This window comes from Opisthocomus hoazin, chromosome 9, assembly GCF_030867145.1.
Source record: "Opisthocomus hoazin isolate bOpiHoa1 chromosome 9, bOpiHoa1.hap1, whole genome shotgun sequence".
In the NCBI taxonomy this organism is placed as follows: domain Eukaryota; kingdom Metazoa; phylum Chordata; class Aves; order Opisthocomiformes; family Opisthocomidae; genus Opisthocomus; species Opisthocomus hoazin.
In genome coordinates, this window is record NC_134422.1 from 22,278,307 (window position 1) to 22,295,916 (window position 17,610).

The 17,610-nt window shown below is 38.2% G+C and overlaps 1 protein-coding gene across 20 annotated transcripts in view; it reads left to right on the top strand.

The window, feature by feature from the left end:
* B3GALT1 (beta-1,3-galactosyltransferase 1) overlaps window positions 1–17,610 on the top strand; it is a 224,801-nt gene that overhangs the window by 126,766 nt on the left and 80,425 nt on the right. For 3 of the 20 annotated variants that reach the window (XR_012765045.1, XM_075430738.1, XM_075430741.1), the window contains one exon: window positions 5,221–5,478. The exons of the other annotated variants lie outside the window; for them this stretch is intronic. The gene's annotated coding sequence lies outside the window, so the exon portion shown is untranslated. The remainder of the gene's footprint in view (window positions 1–5,220; window positions 5,479–17,610) is intronic. 20 annotated transcript variants of the gene reach the window in all.

Below are 17,610 nucleotides of genomic sequence, written 5' to 3' on the forward strand. Positions count from 1 at the left end.
CTCTTCTCCAGGCTGAACAAGCCCAACTCCCTCAGCCTGTTTAAGGAGAGGTGCTCCAGCCCTCAGATCATTTTTGTGGCCCTCCTCTGGACCCGCTCCAACAGGTCCATGTTCTTCCTGTGCTGGGGGCTCCAGAGCTGGATGCAGTACTGCAGGTGAGGTCTCACCAGAGCGGAGCAAAGGGGCAGAATCACCTCCCTCAACCTGCTGGCCACGCTGCTTTTGATGCAGCCCAGGATACAGTTGGCCTTCTGGGCTGCAAGCGCACATCAGTGGCTTATCTCCAGCTTTTCATCCATCAGTACCCCCAAGTCCTTCTCAGCAGAGCTGCTCTCAATCCCTTCACCCCCAGTACCTCAGTATTGATACTGAGGATTGCCCCGACCCAGGTGCAGGACCTTGCACATGGCCTTATTGAACCTCATGAGGTTCACGCAGACCCAATTCTCCAGATTGTCCAGGTCTCTTTGGATGAGATCCCATCCCGGCGTGTCAACTGCACCACTCAGCTTGGTGTCATCAGCAAACTTGCTGAGGGTGCACTCGACTTCGCTATGTCATTGATGAAAACGTTAAACAGCACTGGTCCTGTAGGCGTGGGTAACGGACCGTTGTAACGATGTGACCCCAATATGAGTATGATCGTACAGCTTTATTACTCAGCAAAACAAGGTTTATATAGCAAAACTATTACAGCATCTGAATGGTTAAAACCCCAACCCATATATAGGCAAAACTACTGCAACTCGTTGTGATTGGTGCAGAGCTGCATCTCGAAGTGAAAACAGTACTGTGGCAGGAAACAGCAACGTGGCAGGAAGGAAGTGACAGTGTGGCAGGAAACGGTGATGTTCCCCCTGCTCCAGTGTCCCGAGCTCGTCGCTCTGCCTTCCCAGCAGGGTTCCGTGTCAGCCGCTCCCAAGGCTCACCTCCGGATCAGAACCTGGGTTGCTCAGCGCACCAAACTATGTCCCCTCTCGTCCATCCAGGACTCCACATGGTCCCAGTACGGACCCCTGAGGGACACCACTTGTCACCAGTCTCCATTTAGATGTCAAGTCGTTGACCACTACTGTGCAGATGTGACCATCGAACCAATTCCTTGTCCACCAAACAGTCCACCCATCAAGTCTGTATCTCCCCTATTTAGAGAGAAGAATGTCATGGGGGACAATGTCGAAGCCTTTACAGAAGTCCAGATAGATAACATCCATTGCTTTTCCCTTGTCCACTGATGCAGTCAATCCATCACAGAAAGCCACCAGATTGATCAGGCCAGACTTGCCCTTGGTGAAGCCATGCTGGCTGTCTCAAATCACCTCCCTGTCCCAATCTTTAGCATGGTTTCTAGGAGGATCTGTTCCATGATCTTCCCAGGCACAAAGATGAGGCTGACAGGTCAGTAGTTCCCAAATGTTCAATTTTTCTTGTAATCCTAGTCACCTTTGATAGTGCCCCCTCTCAAATCTCAAATCTCGATTCTCAGTCAATCAGTGTCCTTCAACAAGTCATCTCTTGTTCTGCTACCGTAACTGCAATTACACTGTGTCTGTTTGGATGTGAGTTTTAATGGCTATTCTCAGTTTAACATTAGGTTAAATTCAGGAACACACTAACTGAATATGAAGTGCAAGACAGAAAAGACAGCAAATAAGCTTCACATTAAAACTAGGGTTTGCTTGCTAACAGGTGCCAAGAGGGTTCCCCATTACCATATAAAATTCAAAAATCAGATTTCTTAGAGTTTTTTCCTGCCTGGGATAAACAGATCTGCCTTGCTATTTGCTGATTTGGACATCATCAGCATCATCTCATGAGGATGAACTTGGTAGGCTACAACAACTCAGACGGAAGAGATCCCTCCCAGCTAGGAAGACCAAGATGCCCTAAGTCAAGAGGCTCCTCCCACATGTCCTTTTCCCTGATGTTTATACAGGCTTTTAATTTATCTGTTGGTTTAGCAGGAAAAATCACTTTCTCTGCTGAAGTTGCTTGCATGCAGGCTTCTGTGCCTCCATATGCTGCACTTATGCTTTTACCCCAGGCAAACTCAACTTCCTGAAGCCCTAGCTAAATACAGGTGGAGGCCATCAGGCACACAGAAGAGCTCATACCATTCTCAGCTTTCCAGTGGTCTGTAACCTCACCCATCGTCAGGCTGAGGAGAGGGCCAAATAAGGTCAGAGATCGCCCAACACAGCAGATTTATACAGTCTGTTGGTATTCACTGCCTTTTTCTGCCATGCAGTGTAGCTACAACATTCATCCAAGGAATGAGAATGAACGGTCTTTCAAAAAGTGCCCTAAAAATATATATATATATAGAAGTGCAACGTTTATCCAGGAAAAAGATTCAAATTTTGGGACCCTGGTGACATGTGAGGCAGAGATGATATCAGCTAGGAAAAAAAGGAGCAAAAGCAAAGATGTTCTTAATGATACACAAAATTCTAATTAAAATGTCTCAGCAAGCATTTAAATTTATTTGCCACTGATATTATGACATGCATACCGGATTTAATGTGTAATCAGTACTAATCCATTCCAAGCCTTGCAATATCAGTAACATTTAAGGCAGACCACAACTGGAATTACACAAATAATGAGGACAGCTCAGAAAGAGACTTTAGAAAGGGCCTCTAAATATCATTCAAGACAACAGTGAGATTACAAGAAATTCTGTGACCTCAGAAAACTGTCGGTCTCACTTCTTTTCCGTCTTGTTCTCCTTCAGGCCTAATTGAGATCTCTGCAGCTGGCTGCGGTATCTGTTCCTTTTAACAAAATGTCAATATTGGGGAAATCTGTGTCAATACAACTTCTATAATTCTTTAAATCTTAAAAATAAAGATTCTTTACGCCTGCCTACAGTCCAGACCAGGACTTGTGTGACTGTAGAAGACCAATTCAGTTGTTTACTGGAAAGGAGAACGTATATGTTGTTAAAGGATTTTTTGACCTTTCTTGGTCCTGTTGCTTAATTTGTTCTTTATAAACAGATACACAGATGTACTTCTTAAGATCTCTTAGGATGAACACATTGTTTAATCTGATCATTTGCTTGTAATTTAATTGATGCTTTGCTTCTGAAAAGCCTAAACAGAAGCATCTACAATTGTTTATAATGATTCAGCTTGAAATGACCTACAGTTACTCATGTAGCTTTATTTTAAAAAATAAATCTCAGTAGTTTTCTTAAGGATCATGGGGCCTGGCTGAGCAACTGGTTAATGATTTTTCGTAGTTTTAAAGGATTTAGTGGCTGTTGGACCAAAATCTGTTACCCTAAGAACATAAGGTCTGACCCTGACTGGAAAATAAATCTCAAGTTGCAATCATGAAAATTCTAATTTCTCCCTTTTCTACAAAAAGCTTGCCAAGAAAGTCCAGTGAATTTCAGAAATACGCAGGGACACTGCTGTTAAATTAGATGGAAATCTGAATATACAAACTCCTTCATCTTCTCCTCCTAAAGTATTCTAAAATCCAAGTCAAGTGTATTTTAATGTTGCACTGGTACAGACCTGCTTGCTTCTCTAAAAGGCCACCAAAATGCCACTGAAGTTAAAATGGATGAGTTAACCTTTTGAGAAGTACTCACAGCACCACAATTATTCTGACCTTTGACTGTACAATCCTTTAACTTCACTAGCTATTCATTTAATGCCCATTTGTATTTTTTAAAATTATTACTATATGATTGAAAACATTTGTTTGCCAATCCATCACTATGACATGTAGCAGTTTGCAGCAACAAAGTATTTTAATACAGGCAGTTTTAATTATTTAATCAATAATAAATAAGGCAAGGACCTAGATTTGGGGGAGGCAAAAACTACGGGAAGGGCAGAAGCCCACAGAGAATTGGCATGAATTATTTTTACAAACATCTTAATGCATAAAGCTGTTTTGATGGATAGATAAGTGTTGAAATTAAAAAACCTAAAACCAAACCCCCTCCCTCCCCAAAATAGCAGATGCTGATTATGGCTCCCCTCCTTCAGCAAGAAGCAGAGACAACAGGTTCATCTCCACAGCTTGGAGCCTTCACTTCAGCTAAATCCTGTAGGGATAAGGTAGAACAGCGATTCTCACCTTGATTCTGTTCATAATAAAAAGGTACGTGCATTGCCTAGCAGTAAAATGTTATCAACAGTCATGTAACAACAGCCTGTCTCCAAACTCATTCCATGTTTGGTGACTGATAAGGCTTACCAGTAACCTGTCTCCTCCACTGAGAACAATTAGCCTGTTGAGCTGGATCAGCAGCCTACCAGTTGAAGCACTGGTGACAGTACATTTTGGTCAGCAAAGTGACTTCATAGCCCAAGTGATCTCTTGCATACTTGTGCATGTCCAGTATAGTTTTTCTACATTCCCGCCTCTCAGAGTGTAAAGGATCTAAGTTCGTAACGCCATTTCAGAGAGAAAACGTCCAGTCCAGAAGGCTGAGAGAGTCAGAACACAGATCTGCCTAAATCCCATGTATGAAACATACTCCTAATGGGAGAGGAAACAGACTTTGATACTTAAAGGAAATATAAAAATCAGATGAGAAAGCATAACAGCAGCAACAAAACAAAAGTAGTACTTATATTAAGTTTTACTAGGCACGGCAGTACTTTTTAACCTGTTTTCCTTCTCATACCAACTAGTGTGCCATCAACATAAGGTCTTAAAAGTCACTCAGGTGCATTGATAAATATGAAGGCCAGAAGGCAAAAGCATCCAGAACTCAGCAGTTTGGTTACCTACACACTATCAGCACTTCCTTATCAACTGGAAATTTTTTATGCCTTTGAAACAGTAAAATGGAGTGATGTCAGTTTGAAAAGAATGCAAATTAGACAGCTTAAGAAAAGTATGACAAAAAAATGTATCATGAGCCAGCTCCTAGATACTGAGCAACTCTCAGCAACTGCAATGCACCAACTGTGAAGGCAACACCAAAACCCATTTTAAACCACAGCCAGTGCATGTAGCTCTGTTTGAGAAAGTCTAGTATTCAAAATACACCTTTTGATTAACAGTGTTATTATTTTAACTGTTTTATAGGAATCTTAGAATAGCTCATAATGTTTCTTACAGCAAACTGAAAGGATAATATTGTAGCCTGATCTTCATATAGAAAAGAGGTCTATATGTAATTTTAAGTTATTTTGCTGCTACTGGATTATTTGCTGCAACTGTAATTTCTCTCATTTATCTAACATTCTCAAGATATGTGTTAACAAAGAAATCTGGGAGTTGACAGTGAATATTGTTCCAGCGTTGATGATTCTTTCAGCACACAAGAACTGTGACAAGTCAGTCTTGCACGTAAACCTTGAGGAGATTTTAATGAGCAAAGAAGCAACGAAGCAATGAACTTCCAAGAAGTTCACTAGAAACATGTCAACTTATACAAGAGAAAAAAAAATCCAAGAAGCAAGAAGTTGCAGTGGAAGGGAAAAAGTCATCACTGAAGTTTCTAAAGAGGTGAGGAAAATGACATGTTAGCAGGTTTAAATCACAGAGGAAATAAATATCAAAAGCTAAAAGCTGACTGCTTCATTCCCAGTGGAAATGCCTTAAATTAAAGCAGAAAAATGCAACAGTGAGATCTTACAACACTAACCTTTTGAGATCATGTCTGCATTGCAAAACTATTCACAAAGGGTAACTAAACCCTCATCCTGCTGTCTCGTCCTGTGTACAGGGTTCAGAATTAAAGGCTAGCTATTGAGACAATCCCTTCTCTAGCTGTTCTCATAGTGTGAACAGCAGGAATCTAATGCAGTCATTCATGAACATGAAGAGCTAGACTGGAAAGTGATTATGTCAGAACAAAAAATGTTCACAAGGACTTCCATTAGATGTGCTATTAAATTATCAGATTAAATATATAAGGACATAGCTATAACATTAAATATCATATCCTATGAAGTCAAGTCACAGCGTTTTCCTTTTAATGGAACCTTAAAAACCTGTCGACTATATCCCCATATCTTATTCATCTAATTGACACCTTTGCTGGCTGGCAATTTTCTACTTTTCAGGCAGAAACACTAAACTTGGAAATATTCATACCCATATCTGACAATTGTTTTAAAAAAAGAGGCCTTGTCGGGTGTGCACTGATGAAAACAAGTACTGCCTCTATATTTACCTCTGTGTACAGTAGAGGCAGTGGGACACAGGACTCCAGAATGCCACAACCATGCTGTCCCAGAAAAGTGCACCAAAGAAAGCTAAGAGAAAGAGCACTGCAAATAATTTTAATAATTTTTTAATAAGAATTTTCCAATTTGTCAAAATCAAACCTGTTTGTAGAGAACTGAATGTTTTCAATAAAATTATAGCAGAATTCTAAAGCAGATCTCCAGTGGAAGCTAAGAGAACCAGCCTCAAAAGGAAGTCTGCCTGGTTTTCTGTCAGCATATTTATCCATTTAGCTGGCAACTCGCTGAAGGCTAAAATGTAGAAACTAGAACAGTCTGAGACATGCAGGTGCTGCATTTACCATCTCTTCACACAGTTTATCAAGCATAAGCCTGAATAACTTATTTCTCACAGTATTGCAATTAAAAATGCCCAAAGTATAATATTTGCAAAATGAAAGAAGTTCTTCAGATTTCTCACATTGTCCATCAGGCTACATTTAAGTTTCCAAAATTAAAATTGTCATACATTCTTACAGTTTCATTGGGTACAATGGCTAAATGTCGGTGGTAACACTGGGAGTGGCATCACCATTTCACTTGTCAAGTAACTGCTAATTAGATATCTGGGCCTTATGTAAAGAGACATAATAATGGAAACACAGGTAATTACCAACGTCCAGAATGAAGAGATCATACAGCTTTCTGTAACTTTACAATTCGATATAACTTGGCATTTTGATCTTTCATATTGGAAACTGGTCTAAAATGGTGTTTACTGTTATCCACAAAGATGGGTAAACTGTTAATTTATTCAGAAGCAAGGATGACCGACTCAAAGCAGGAATTGAAACACTTCTCTAACTGCCAAGATCAGTGCCAGAAATTGAAGATATTATCTCAAGGTTTTCTGACAAACCACTAACAGATGTGTATTTAACCTTCCATCTAATGTTTGTTTGATGACTGAAGCAAAAAAGGTGCAAAGTTTAATCACCTTCTCTCTGTTCAGCGTAGGAAGGTTATGGTTCAACAATGAAAAGATCAGCATTCGGGAATTATCAGATAAGAAGTGAAAACTTGCCAGGTACTCCAGATAGCAGTTTCTGTTACCCAGAACTGCAAAGCTTTGATCTCATTCTGTGTTGTGTTAAAAAGAGGTGATTGCTTCTCCTGCTCACTAACGTTGCAGTGGCTCCAGGAATTAGATAAAAATATATACATTAAATTGAAGCCCTTTTTTTCCTGGCCATATATATTTAAAAGCAAAGAGTTTACAGATACCTCTTCATGCATTCTATGTATATTACAGAACCTGTTCTTGTAATGGCCATTACATGTACTATGTTTTCATGCATGAGCTTTTCCATTAGAAGAAAGGCATTTTGATCACAGCCCATTGCAACAGACTAAAAATAATTGAACAGTTTCTCTGAGGTAGAATTATACTTTGCTAATAACAACATGCGTCCTTCCTTTTAAACACCAAATTCAACCAGCCCTAACCTAACGCTCACTGGCATAACAGCAGGAAGAATGTACAAAAAGATCCCAAGTAATATTGCTATTTCCTTCTTAAACAGTGTAGAGACATGAAACCCAAAGCATTAGACATAGAACACATTCATCTAGGAATTGAAAGTATTTGTATCTTAAAAAGGGAAGATATAAAAATAAAAAGCATAAGAAAGGAAACCTTTCAAAAAAGCCTTTTGGGGACTGGAATGGAATAAATACTTCAGGAAGTTGAGAAAAAAAATCGTTCTCAAACCATCATTTACCACTCTCGCTAAATGTGTGATATAGATGTATGGTTAATAACACTCACATTTTATGCTCAATAGTATACGAACTCGGGTCTGAAAGTAATATAGTCATTTGTAAAAACAGCATATGTTCTTGTGATATGTGGGAAGGAATATCCTCTCAAAACTGCATTTTTGCTTTATTGGATATAAACTGTGAGAAAACCCCTAAAATCTGCCAGTTGTTGATAAGCACAGACAAATTTACAGTTTCTTGCAAAAACTAAATATTCTGTAAGTTTCCAAAAGAGTGTTATTTTACGATTTATTCATTTTTATAAAGCTCCCATTCTTGGATATTTTATTCCCGTAAGACATTTTAAATAATTTCTGCTGATAAACATTACCATGGAAAACCAACATTTTTAGTTAGATATATGCAGTGGTTTTCAACTCCTAATTTGGATCTGGTACCCTGATCAGGATGCTATGTAAGATACTGGAAAAATCGTAAACAGGTAGATGGGATTTCTGCCTCAGTGAGCTTACATTCAGTATGTGTGACTCAAGTAATGGAATTCTTTTACTGTTCTGCTTAAAAGTGTAGTTTTGTGTAATAAATACTAATACATATCTTCCTAATTTCCCAAATGATTTCTCACAAAAACTTTACAAACAATGGCAAATCATTACAACACGGGTGTGTACTCACTGCATTTACAGATAACTAAGTAAAAGCGCAGAAGGCCTAAAGCAATTTTTCTTGCAACACAGAAGTTCTGATTTCCCTGCAATGGTCTTCAACCAATAAATATCACCATATTTACTCTGTAGCACGTAAGTAGGATATAACTGCCTAGCACGGTTAGGGATCCCCCGAGGATCCCTATCACCAGCATGGTAATGCAGCAGTAGCATTCACCCCTCTGGCAGGAAAGCCCAACTGCATTTGAAGTAGAATCTCCATCCCTGGAGATACTCAAAAGCCGTCTGGATACGGTCCTGGGCAAACGGCTCTAGATGGTCCTGCTTGAGAAGGGAGTTTGGACCAGATGACCTTCCAACCTCAACCATTCTGTGATTCTATAAAAATGGGAGCTGTAAGCTCATGTTGTTAAAGCGCAACTGAAACATGCAGCTACACAAGCTATTATTACCAGAAATTAATATATCATGCTATGTGGTACTTCAAAAATAAGCACCCAGGCCACACTCTTCCCTTTTGTTAGGTGGGACTAGCCAGCCTGTCCCAACTGTCTATCTATGGTCTAACCTAGGATCCAGCAAAAACTTGGTGATACACTTACCTTCAGATACATAATCAGTTCAGCACAGATAACCAGCACTTTTATATGCTTAAAGGCAAATACGGCCATTCATTTATGTTAGATAAAGGCCTTTACATATGCTTGCCTTTAGCAGAGCACTATGATGCTTAGGATTTATGATTTACTAGGGTTTACTGCTCCTGTGAGCAGTGTCTGTATTTTGAACTCAGAACCTGTCATGTGAAAATAACACAAAACCAGTGAGAAGAAATCACATACCTACTGTGAGTCATTTCAAAGGCAGCACATCATCTCTCAACAGTAGATTTGTGGAAATGATTAATAATTTACTTGCCATTCATAATTTAGTTGACAATTTTTGCCTTTTTTACTTACTAATGAAATGCCTATGAGTGGATCACAATTTTTTCATATTTATTATTCATTACAACTATTTGCTGAGTAATTTCTGCAAACAGTTCCTCTTTTGTAGCTCACTCCCATTGTGAATGTTCATTATTCAGAATTTAGTCTGTGAAACTAATTACCTAAGACATATACTAGATTTGGTTCAGTGTTTGCCTGAACATTGTTCTTATAACCAGTATGTGTTCTCCAAATATTCTCTCCTCCAGTATAAACTTAAATTGTATTGTGTGAACACTCCTTCTGTAAACTTTATTTGCTAGAATGTTCATAAAAAGCAAACACCATGAAACAATTGGATTTTAAAATCTGTACAAATATTGGGGGATATTTTTTTCTTCAGGACCAAGGAAGTCTACCAATAAAAGACAGCACAATCTCAGTTATTGCGCTGTTAACTCAAATGGCCAAACATGAAGATCCCGTTCTTCTCCTCATAGTGAAAACAAGGAGCATTGTAACATCAGAAGTAGATAACTTTTTGTTTGCACATTTCTTGTAACCAGTTTTTCCAAGTATTCCAAGCACTGCTTAAAGCAATATGGCAATCATCTAAGTACTACATCATTGCAATGCGACTCTAAAACTGCTAGGTTTTACTGGGAAGGACAAGAGTAAAAAGGAAATACACAAAATGAAAGCACACACATCACACACCTCTGCTGTAGCCCTCAAAATTTCACATATCTGACCTCCAAGTGCTTCTAGAAATTCACCTCACATGCCAAGAACTTAAAGTCATTTCACTTTGTTTTTCTGGGTTTATTTGATTTCTGATTTTTGAGACTTGGCATACATTTGCTCTTGTTTTCAGACTTCTTTCAGTAACCCAGCATTTTTTTGAGACTCTTGATTTAGCAGCTGGGACTTTAAGGAAAATACCAACTATTGTGAGATATGTAATAAATCTGAGAGACCTGGTATTTTTGAAAGCCATAAGTGTTGCAGAGCACCTTTACAAATTTGAGAGAGGTAAAATATGTACCCATCTTCACGCAGGTACCGAGCAACACACATCAAACTACTGTTCAGTACAGTGGCATTCAGAATTCGAAATGAAATAAGATTTAAATGACACACAAACTCACAAAGGCCTTTCTGCGGAGGGATGGATTTTACACTGACTCACCCCTCAATGGTTATTAATTTCATCTGAACTCAGAGGCATTAATATTATTAATACTAGCAATTATTTGATTCAATATTCAATGATTGCTAGAATTAATAGTTCCACTGGATTCTAATGAAATCATTTAGAATTTGACTCTTCAGGAAACAACTCTAGAAAATGGTATAACTTCAAAACCATTTTTAAAAATTTTGCTACATTTCCACTAATGGGTTCTAAGACAGTTCTGCCATATCTATCTTTCTTTCAAAAAACGATCTCGCATTTTACCCATGGAATTGCTACTTACATTCTCTTACCAGTGTGCTTTGATCTTTGTGCTGGTGCCGGTTTTATTTACAAAATGGGAATGGTGCAATGGGAAGAGTGCTTTGGACTGAAAAAGCATTTGGAGCACAAGACTGATTTGGAACAGTAGAAAAATACATAAATTAGGATCTATTTTAATCAGAAAAAATATCAGGAGGGAAGGGTTGGATTTTTTTCTTGACATATCAGAAACCCTTTTGAGAGCTTTTTGTATTCCTTTTACAAATTTTATGTATTCTCTAGCTATTATCTTTCCAATTTATTGTCCCAAATAATATGGATAATTATTCTAGGATCATCACTCCTTTTAAGACTCCTAAAGGTGAATGCTTTTTTTCCAGCTGGAAATCTATCCACTGGTTACATTTCTGGTCATCTCTTCAGAGGTATATTGCATGTAGACAATTGCAGGTCTTTCTCCTTCCAGGTTAGGAGCTGAGATTTTCCCTTTATTGCACAGTGTCTTGGTGTGGATGACTCCACAGACAATGCCACGTACAGCACTCCCACAGGGAAGCGTATCACATTTCATGTCACAGGGCCAGCCACAGTTAAGAAACTATATGCTGCCAGCTGCATTATAAACGATTTCAAGCATTAGTTGCTGCATTTTCTGAAAATTCAAAATTTTTACTGCCCCATCAAAGAAGCTTGCTTGTCTACAGCGGGTATTTTAACTCAACTTTAATGTTAGCTCCCAATTCATAGCACGGTACCACAGCTAGAACTGACTACAGCAAATTAGCTCTAGATTCTGCCATCATTGGTTTTAATGTTCATACCACATTTTTTAAGACACTGTGCATGCTAATGAATCTTGTAACAAATTTCTGAGGTGCTTTGAAGAGACACATCACTGTTTCATTAGTTAAGCACAAGAAAGGTTTAGTGAGTGCCTGTGTAAGGTCAAGAAAATTCTTCTTTAAGTACACTAATGTGGTTACCCTTTAAACTAAAAGAAAAAAAAAATAACAAAACAGACTTCTACGACAAATATTGTTCTTCAGTCACAAAATGTCAGATTTGCATCTCCTTCCCAAATAAATTACATGTTATGTGTACCTGATGGTCTACTAGCCTAGATTTCTTCAGGTGCCTTCTCTGGCCGCTTTATGTCATCAGGCAGTGGAGATAAAAACATACTAAAAAATAAATACATACTCTCAGAATTTTCCTTTTGTCCTCATTTACAGTTCCCGTTAGAAATATAGGAGTTAGCTGTGAATACTGACACTAATGTCTTTGAAATAAATTCTAGAGATACAGGGAATTGAATCTCCTTGAGGTGCATTTTTCTCTGTGTTGCCAGGATAGGTTCATCAGGACAATCTAAATCTGTCAGTAGTCCTTTAAAAGCCTTTTAGCAAGCCTGCAATAACACTGCCATAGAGACATAGATAACTGACACTGATCACAGAAAGAAATTCTGCCGAGCTTACTTCTAATTGCTGGCAGAGAATACACACAGAATGCATGTGCATGCTTCACTGGAAGAAAGAAGAATTATATTTTATTTATTAAACATCTCAAAGACAATTTTGGATTTCAGTCTTACAGGACAGAGTTATTTTTCCTTGGGTTATCAAAATACAGACTAATTTTGTAACCAGTTACATGTTTTGAATTTTGCAGTCTTCTTTCCTCAGCATTAAAGCAAGCTTCCATGAACTTAACAAAATGTTATAATATCTAACTAGCTGACACTGCTGCAGGTCTATAATTGCATGTCACCTTGCAACACTACATTGTCTAAATGATTTCTTTTCCCTTCGGCAATCTGCTGAATAATTCCAAACACTGCTGATGAAGGATTACTTCTACACAAATATTTCTTATTAAAATATCATACAGAAAATAAATTTTCTTATTCAGATGTAGACAACATTTGCTGAAAGACTTTTAGTGTTAATTTAGAACCTTCTTACTGACAGCTGCTCAGCAGGACAAAATCTCTTCATTTGATTAGAGTCTTGAGGCAGTTTCATGAAGGTTGTTACTGAGAGAGAGTCATTAGTGTTCTCGCTCTTTTTCACCTTCAGTTATGGGCATATCTAAATGTGCAAGAAAGTTTCCTTTTCATTTTTTAAATATACATATATATTTATTAAGAGTATGGTTATATTCATATAAAAACTGACTAAGGATGAATACAAAAGGCAACATTTTATAAAACTAAGGAGGTGCATAAAATTGAAAAATAGCAGCCGTTCTGAATGAGGGACTGAAAGACAATGTTAGCAGAATAGTTACTTGAGGGTGCAGTTTGGTATGATTTTCTGATTTATTTTCTATACAGCTGTCTCCATTTAGCTTTAATAATCCACAAATTGTAATTCTGGCATTTAAAGAACGAGAGAAAACTGTTCATTCTGCCTAAGACTTGATGTTTCTCCAGTCATTGCTTCCTACTGATATTTAATGTTTAGCACATCCTTTGTATTTATTTAATGTACTCCCTTCCCCTGGTGACCTACAGGTGAATGAATCAGGCCCGGAAGATGGCAAAGGCCATATGACGTAGAAATCAACAAAACAAATGAGCTGCTCAGATTCCCCAAAATAATTTATTTTTTTTCTCTAAAAAAAGGTAACTGAAGTCTTTCCATCCATCCACTGTACCAACCCATTAATAACGAAAAGTCAGGTTTTAAGGAAATGATACAGCTCAGTTTACCCACAGAGTGCTGAACAATCTGTTCATGACCATGGTCGTGCCTCCCTGTGGTATTGTGGTTCATAATGAAGTAAGCGTAGGATGCAGTCTTACTCCTGACTCTTGGGGGACACTTTCAAAGATGAACTAGATCATGTACATTATGGAAATTTCTAAAAAACAGAACACACACACAAAACTAGTTTGCTTGCTTTTATCTTCTAGATCAGATTTCTCTTCAGTTGTATCACAGCTGACCACATATCCATATGGTCCCAATGACAGTACATGAGAAATTCTTCATTCTTGACATTCATTCTCCTGGAGCTTAATTTGGGTTAATGTAATATCTTGGGTATATGGTTTTATGACTCTAAATGTACATGTCCTTGATCTAATACACTCTTCAGTCAGGAAAATAAACCCAGCATACTGTCTGTAAATTTATTCAATACCTGATCTTCATCATCTCCCCTTCTATACACAAAACCTGAGCAAGATAGCTCAGTTTTGCTGCCATAAACACAGATTCCACCTAAGTGGATTTGGATAAGAAAAAATATTAATCCTGACCTGAACTGACAGCATTTATAACTAACCATACAGGCAGACAGGGTTTAGGATGTTAATTAGGTGTCATACTGCAATGCTTAACTCATAATTCCACAATCAATGGACTCCAGTGAAAAGCTGGCTTAAGAAGTTCCTGACTTTCCTTTCTAGCACTGACACTGCTTGTGAAATTCTGCAACAAACCATGCCGTGAACTGATCTTGGTTAAAAATAACTCTCCAGAAAAGACTGCTTTCCCAAGTCAGTATGCCTATGTCATAGTAATATATAGTTCAATGAATACAGTTGGGAGTGCCATCTTTCACCACATGAGGACAGGACCACATGATCAGGGATGCTTAAAACAGCCTCCGCACCAAGGCCACTGTGTCTTAGCTTTTAGCCCCCGGAGCAGAATTGTCCACCTTACCACCTTGTAAGAGAAGCTCGTGACTCTGTATTTCCAAATTTTCAAAAGTGGGCTTCTTGCATTACCTTTTTTTTCCAAAACAGATGTATTCACAATCTCCACCCTCTTCTCAGCAATCTCTGTAGGCATTTGTCTCTGAAAACAACTTCTAATACAATGACATTAGAGAAGATGCCCATTGGAAAATGTGGCCTTAAAAGAAAGGCATGAAAAAAGTCTGTTTACTCAGGAATTCCCAGTTTCTACTATCAAACCACATGTTCAGTAAAGGTGTGTCATAGTTTAACCTGGCAGCCAGCAACTAAGCACCAGACAGCCGCTCACTCACCCCTCCCCCTTCACCCCACAGCGGGATGGGGGGGAGAAATGGACAAAATGGGAAACTCACAGGTTGAGATAAAGACAGTTTAACAAGACAACAAAGGAAAAATACTAATACTACTAATAACAATAGTAATAATGATAAAAATGAATATGCAAAACAAGCTATATACAATACAATTTTTCTCACCACCCAATGACCGATTCATAGTCAGTCCCAGAACAGAGATCGTGGAACCCCAAAATCATGAACTTTGCAAAAGTCGCAGAAAAGTGTGAACTCCCAGACCAAAGAGAATTCAAACTCATGCAAATGAGAAGGACAGAAAAAAATCCGCCCCCCCCCCCCGCCAACCCTATTCGTGAACTGAGCATGACATCTATGGTATGGAATATTTCCACTGGCCAGCTTAGGTGGCTGTCTGGCTGTATTCTCTCCCCGCCCCTCCATGCCTGCTCATTAGCTGAACATGAGAAACTAGAAAAAAGTCCTTGATTTCACAGCAACAACTGAAAACATCAGAGTTATCAACATTCTTCTGGTACTAAATCCAAAACACAGCACCTACTGGGAGGAAAATTAACTTTATTCCAGCCAAAACTGGGATAAGATGTGTTGAAGATATCACCAGAGAAGAATTCTGAAATGAGTCCTTAGATCAATGCAGTGTATCTCACTGTGGACTTGAAATACTGATATAATTTTGAAATAAACAATGGCATGGTCTGCATCATGTAGTTCCCAATCATGTGCATTTTGCAAGTGACAGTAATAATGCCAATGGGGGTTTTAAGCTAAGCTCAAGAACAAAGATTGTCACAGAGATTTAAATATATACTTAAGATGACAATTTTTTTTATGGGCACGAGAGAAAATGAAACATAATTTCACATATGTCTTGCCAACTCCTACTTATCTGCAAAATATTAAGCATCAGCATTCTTTTAATTTAAAAAGAAAATCTTGTCACTGCAGCGCAGAGGAAAGATGATGTTCAGAGGATGAAAGCCAGCTGTGCAGAGAATGACCTTGATGTGTGCAAACCTGCTTTCCTTTGTTACAGAAATTGAAAGGAGGCGTGGGTCTTGTGCTAAAGAAAGGAGAGTGGATAACTGAATTTTCTTATTAGTTCTGCCACTGATTCTTGCATGATCTCAGGCAAATTGCTTCAGTCAAAACTTTCACAAGCAGCTGCTGTGTATTCTGAGTACTCAGTCTGGCACAAAAAGGAGTAGGTCTGCAGAAGTTTTAGGAATTCGTAGCTACAAGTGAAGTAAATTGACTTGCTAGTTTTAAAAACTCCAGCTCTGGAAAAATATTTAAAACTATGTACTTTGAGAAATAAGGTAATGGTCATTTTGCATTAGACACCCAAACCAGTCTGTACTTTGAGGATATATTACTGTGCCATAGCACCACGTTGTAAAACGGAGATAATAATTACCACTCATTTCACAAGAGTGTTATAAAATGGAGACACATAACATTTGTGAACTCTGAGATAGTGTAGTTTCAATGGAGCCCATCACTCTTACGAGGAAATCAATAGTGTCGTATTCAGAGAAAGATTTGAATGTTGCAGTAGGCAAGGGGGCCACAAACAGAATGAAGCACATTTTTAAATGACATATTGGAAAACTGCCCATTATATGAGTGCTATCCATCTTGTGACCTGAATGAGGCAGGCAGGGAATGAGTTGGAGAAGAGTAGTGTGCTCTCATGTAATTAAAGGCTGTATCATAATGCAAATCCACATTTCAGCCCAAATACTTTAAAAGTTAGGCTAAGCTCCTAGCAACTGAATGCAAACTCTTACAATGAGAAGTTTTGGGAAGGTTAAATATAGTCTTCTTTCCTGTGTCACATCTAACATACATTTATTAGCAAAGTCCTCATGAAATTAATGAAACACTTGGCAAACTGACACAAGAACAATTTGGAATAGCATTCCAGTGCTGGAAGATCAAATCTTTCAAAAGGCTTTGTTCCATGTTGTAAGAACTTTAAGACAAATTCTCTTTGGAAGGAGTGAGTTTCTTCACTATTTTTATGCAAGACAAGAATTAGGAATGCGATAAAATCGTATTTGGATAGGATCTGTTCATGAACTGAGTCTAGTTATAATCACTCGGATTATGATCTCAGAGTCAGTGCCATTTAATTAGTATTTAAGTACATGTACTGTAGCTACATTTAATTACAATCCCAGATTCCTATCTATTATCTGACAGATGTTTGCTACTATTTGGCATTCAAACAGCTTCCAAAAAATAGGAAGTGAAAAACCTAATATGAATAACAATCAGCAATACAGCATACTGTTACACAAAACTAGCCTACAATAAATGCTAGATCACACACCAAAAAAAAATCAGTCATCAAGTCATTATCAAAGTATTAAAGCAAAAGAAGGCCCTAAACTAAGTTTTTCTCTTCTTTCTCCACTGGTGTTTTGTGTTCTCTCTCTGTTTAGATTCTTATCTTACATTTCAGTCCTATAGATTACAAGCTTGTGGAGGTGTGCCCATAAGACCCTAGTATCACAGATAAATCTAAAGAATTAGAGCCTTCAGATATATATTTCTAAGAATAAATCTGAGCACTGCATCCATACTGATGCTATACACTATACTGT